A 6000-nucleotide genomic window follows, 5' to 3' on the forward strand; every position below is an offset into this window, starting at 1 on the left:
TTATTTTTTCTTTAAGTAGCTTTTAAAACAAGACATGGGAGAGATGCCTCTTGTTCTACAATTAGAGGCACTACCTGCAGTGATTGAGCAGATTTGTGCTATTTTGGATTGCAGATAGTGGGACTGAATGAACTAGTGACAAAGAGCTGAGTTTTTATTTTTCTAATGTTTGAAAATACTAACGTTTATTTCAGTATTTACTTTTACTGATGTGTTTAGGGAGTTTTCTTTTTAAACAACATTTGAATCAGAGAAGTGATAGCAGGAAAATGATGTTGGGTCATTTGACACTTTGAAGTAGCACAGTGAAAAATATAACATCAGTGTCATTGTGCCTTTCCTATGGCCGCACCCACTCTATAAATTCATCATCTAAAAGCTACAAGATCTCAAGCTGGCTAATTCCCGAACACTGTGCCGCTAAATGCAGTCACCAATTATACCTTTCCTCTTCATCTATTCATGTACCTACTGATTATTTCAAATACATAAATTTGATAATGTTTCACCAGCTGAGAGAGTCTGAAACAATAACAGCTTTGAATGAGTTAAATTGTGATACTTGGTCAGTGATTGCACTCTGATTTTTGATGATTAAACAGTCATATTACACCAGTGATGATTATTGGGATCAATAATTACTCGTATTAAAAAGCATAATTATGTTTCTCATTGCTGCTGGTACCTTATGCCTGGAGGAAATGCATGCAGTATATTTTGAACTGTAATAATAATGGGAACATCATGAAAGGTACGAGTGCCTTAATTTCTTAAAAATTCACAATGATAGAAATAGATTAAAGTGAGCCTGTCTGATATCTGTATTTCAAAAAAGGTTGGCCGTAATTAAATTTCAATATGACTGAACTGAACTAATTTGTAGCATCCAGGTACTAACTGATCTGGGAGCAGTCGAATCCAGAGAAATATTTCACTTTGTAATACTAGGGAACATGAAGCTTACAAACCCCTCACAGTCAACAGTTATTGACTTGTTTCTGGCATGGCTTATTTAACTATTTAGTCATTGCCCGCTCCCACTCTCAGATATTAGAAACATAGAAACATAGAAAAACTACAGCACAAAAACAGGCCCTTCGGCCCCACAAGTTGTGCCGAACATATCCCTATTATGTAGTTATGATCATTTGGAAGACATTTAGAAAAGAATTTATTTTAGTTTTGACAATACTTGCCAACATTTATACAGTTACTTTGCTGTTGTTTCACTGTGTTAATGCATAGGACACACTTAAAAATGAAAATGTGTATCTCCTCTTGCAGAGGTAGATTTTTGTCTGGGTAATCTGGTAAGGTAATCACTGACACCCTTGTGGAACTTGGAATGAAAATAAGGCAGATTCTATAAAAGTCAGGTGATACACTGTTGCAGATTACCATCCAGGCAGCGAAGATAAATATTTGTTCATAAATTAGCAGTTTTCCAGATACTTCTTCATCATTCTCAAAAGATAAAAACAGAGATATACACGTCAAGCAAAATGGAAATCAACATTAATTAACTGGCTTCTCTAAAGACTCAGAGAAGCTGTTTATGAGCACCTCAGCGATACAGACCAGAAAGGACCCAGGTTCAGATCTCATTCTGCTGCTGAACTAATTAATGATGTGGAGATGCCGGCGTTGGACTGGGGTGGGCACAGTAAGAAGTCTCACAACACCAGGTTAAAGTCCAACAGGTTTATTTGGTAGCACAAGCCACAAGTTTGTGCTCCGAAAGCTTGTGGCTTGTGCTACCAAATAAACCTGTTGGACTTTAACCTGGTGTTGTGGAACTAATTAATCACAGAGGTGCTATAATTTAGCTTGGCATTCCTGAGTTTGGAAGCAAAAAATCACCAGGGTTGTTGCCCTTGACTGTATTCCATTGACTACTGCGGAAAATGTGCATCTGTGGTTGTCTGTTAAGGACCGAATTGGACTTAGCTGAATAGGCCTCAATGGGACTGATAACATGACCCTGCGATAATGGCGTTTGGTACTGAATGTACTTTCAAATTGACCTTTCCCTAGAATATGAGGCAATCAATTTTAAATATCTAGAGAGCGTGCAGTGCAGTGCACACCAGAGAGAGCCACGGACAGTGAGTTCTGGATGCCAAGAGTTGTCCTTAGAGAAATTCAGGTTTATGATAAAGAAATAGTTTGTACAAAAAGACACAATTCACGTGAACCAAGGGATAGGAGTTCCTGCAAGAAGTGGTGAAGCAGTGTGAGCACAGTTTGTACATACCGACAACACTTGGAGTACTGTCCACTTTAGATTCTCAACAGACCCCCACCTCATCTAACAAACTGTACCTCTGTCACTGAGCACCTCATTGTCAGCTCCACTGTCTAATGATCATTATTCCTGACTATGTATTGAGAGTGTCAGGGACTAAGCAACCTCAGTTAAGTGAAGGGGGAAATTGACAAGATTAGAGATTTAGATAAAGATGAGTGAATCACAGCAATTGCTACTGTAATATTGGAATATTTTCAGTGAGATAAAGGTCTTACAATAGCGATAATGTGAACTCAGAGACAATCCTTTGGAATTCTCAGAACTCACTTGTCAAAAAAGGCACTGAGGGGGATTCTGCAGAAGTATTGTGTTGTTTTCCGCTCCTGTAGAAAAATGATTATATATTATTGGGATATTTTGAGCTCTCACTGTCATTATTGTGTCTAAGAGCCTCCCTGTATACAAGAAGCAGAGCAGCAGTAGTGTGAACATTTCCCAGAAGAACATTTAAATGATAATTTAACTATTCACTTCGGGTGCTGGTATATATTTTGCACAGTGGAGAAACCGTTAGTGTCAACATTACAGTCAATGAACGTAATGACTTTAAACATTAGCCCCCCCAAAATTCTGAAAGTTGAAATGAAATACATTAGCCATCATGCCTCATGCTGTGTTGTAAAGGCTGATATGTATGCCGTATGTGAATCACTTTACATATCACTGATAGTCATAAATTGTTATTTTTTTATGTTTCATTTGAATCTGCCAGGGAATTGTATGGCTAGGTGGTGGATCAGTGGTCTATGTGATTGTATAATGTCTGGATGGGGCAGGTTTGATGGAGCTAATGGTCTTTTATTAGCCTATTTGCATATATCTTAACTAATATCTTATATATGATATATTCAGTTATTTGTATGATTTATTTAATATATCATTCATGGAACTTACTCCTTACACTTCAAGCTCCACTTCTGATGATGCTAGATTTGTTCATCAGAATCCTTCAGAATAAATGGCCTTGTCTAAAGTGTCCTTCTGAGTATTCTTTTACATATTGATCCCAAGGAACTGAGAACTCCTTTCTTGAGATCAGATACCGAAACTGAGAGAATATTTCTGCCCATTACCTCGGTCAAAGTGATCCAATATTGCCCACACCTGCCCTCAGAGTGAATTTTTCACAGCCTCTGGAACCTTTTATTCAAATTGTGACATTTGGGGGAGCAATTAAAACTAAATATGATACAAGTAAAAATTCACAGAATTAGTCTTGGGATACGTCAGGTCAATAGACTAAATGATTTGTGGTAGACATTGCATTTATGCATGCACAAAATTCATGGAACAGACAATGATACCCTGAAGTATTACAATTTGTTTACTTGGAAACTGGAGTCAAGTGATGGGTGAATATTTTATCTATGTATGCTGCTTAATTATGAAAAAAACTACTGTCTTTTTTGATTCAAATGTGTGATTGTAGTCTATTATATGCTGTGCTACTTGAGCTAACATTTATTAAATACATAAAGTTTAACAACTTACACTATTTAACAATTTATTAAAGACTAAATTCTTCTCCATATACAGAATAATACTTGAAAGAAGGAGGCCATTTGGCCCTTCATGTCTACATCTGCTCATTGAGGTCCTATTCCCTGCCCTTTCCTCAGTCTGGACAATTTCTCCTTTTCAAGTATATACTGCATCCAATTACCTTTGGAAAATTGTCATTGAATAATCCTCTGCTATCTTTTTACATGGTGCATTCCAGGTCATTATAATGCGCTGTGTTAAAAAACCTCTCATCTCCCGTTGAGTTTTTTTTGGCAATGAATTTAAATCTTAATAAAAGAGATTAATTTTAAAGCACTTCTCCACACGCACAGACACAGGCAGTCTTAACTTGATTACTAAGAACATTTAAGTATCAGGGTATTTAAAATTTAAGCATCAGGGTGTATGTAATTTGCTGTATCAGGACATCTGCTGCTGGCCCTTACACAATTAGGTTTATACATTTTTGCATAACCATTGCTGAAATTGCAAACTTTTGCAATGAGGGAATAGACCCATCTGGAACCTGAGTGAACATCAGAGGAGTATTTCCTGAACCAATCAGATTGAAAGATTGGGAAAAAATAATGCAAGAATGAAAAGGGAGCATAAATTGGAGAGGATGAGTTCAACACCAAATCAGGTAATGGAAAGAGGAAAGAAAGATTGGATTAAGAGAGAGAGAAAAGTAAAGGGACGGAAAGGAAAAGTTTAAAAAAATTAACATTTAAAAAATATCTAACAACAGTTAAAATCTGAAGGAATGAGACTTCTCAGTTCATTTTCCATGCCAGTGAGATTGATGGTACAGTGATTAACTCATCATGTTAAAAGAGCACTTCGACTGAAGTGGCCAAGACATAATTTACTGCAGTGGGTTTCAATAGTATCTACTGCACAAATACAATAATTCCACCAATCAATGGAGAGACAGGCAGTGAAATCTGATTTTGCAAAGCTAATGATGGACTGGATCGCAATATTTGGATTTCTGCATTTAATGTGTTTCTGCCTTCATCTGAATTCGCTGTAGCATTTGCACTGGCGGGCAGCACGGTGGGACACAGTGACAGTGGTCAGCACTGCTGCTTCACAGCGCCAGGGACCCGAGTTTGTTTCCAGCCTTGGGTGACAGTGTGGAGTTTACATGTTCTCCCCCTGTCTGCATGGGCTTCCTCTGGGTGCCGGATCCGGTTTGCTCCTACACTCCGAAGACATGCTGGTTAGGTGCATTCACCACGCTAAATTGCTCCTTAATGTTCAAAGATATGCAGGTTAGGTGGCCTAGCCATGGTAAATGCGCAGGGTTGCAGGGATAGGGCAGTGGTGTGGGCCTGGGCAAAATGCTCTTTTGGAAGTTGGTGCAGACTCAATGGGCCGGATGGCCTCCTTCTGCACTGTAGGAATTCTATTCTATTCTAATGGCCACTAACCTCACCACCATTTAACTGCAAATTATGGTCCATTCTAATCATCTTAAATATACATTCACAAATAAACTCAAGTAAGAACTGTTTCATTGTGTATGTTTGCTCTATATGAATTATGTTTTGCAGTCCTTTATTGATTTATTCACTACTTTGTATATATTTTATACATTTATTCAATGCACATTGATGATAGTGTTATAGCCCTTATGCTAGCTCAATGTGGTTATGTGCTATCTGTTGAACTTGTAAGAACAGAAGCAAAATTTGTCCCTGATCATATTTTATCCCCTCAAGCAGAGCAGAACGAGTTCTGTGATTAATTTTAATCTAATAGATACTAATGAGGAACAGTCTTGCATATGCACAGAATGCTACAATACATAATTTTGAACAACTCTTGTTAATTATCTTATCACCTTGCACTACTCCTTAGGTAAAGGGCAATTGATAACCTCTGCTGCTCCTGCTATTTAACCCACACAACGGGGAGGTGAGCATAATGATGCACAATGGCCCATTCTTTGAATTTCTTCTTTTCTTGTGAGGAAGGGCCTGACCTCCTCTGGTTTACTTTTCAGCTCAAACTCAAATTAGTAGCTCGCTACGTGAGAGGCACTCTGTGATACAGCACATGGTGCAGCCATGCACAGCACCAGTGCAGTGCCTTCGAGCGGAGATATTTTGACTGGAGTATTCATTTTAGCCATGATGGAATGAGCGAGTGCTCACATTACTCATAATGTCCTACACAGGATTTCT

Source organism: Mustelus asterias, chromosome 11, assembly GCF_964213995.1.
Source record: "Mustelus asterias chromosome 11, sMusAst1.hap1.1, whole genome shotgun sequence".
Lineage (NCBI taxonomy): Eukaryota > Metazoa > Chordata > Chondrichthyes > Carcharhiniformes > Triakidae > Mustelus > Mustelus asterias.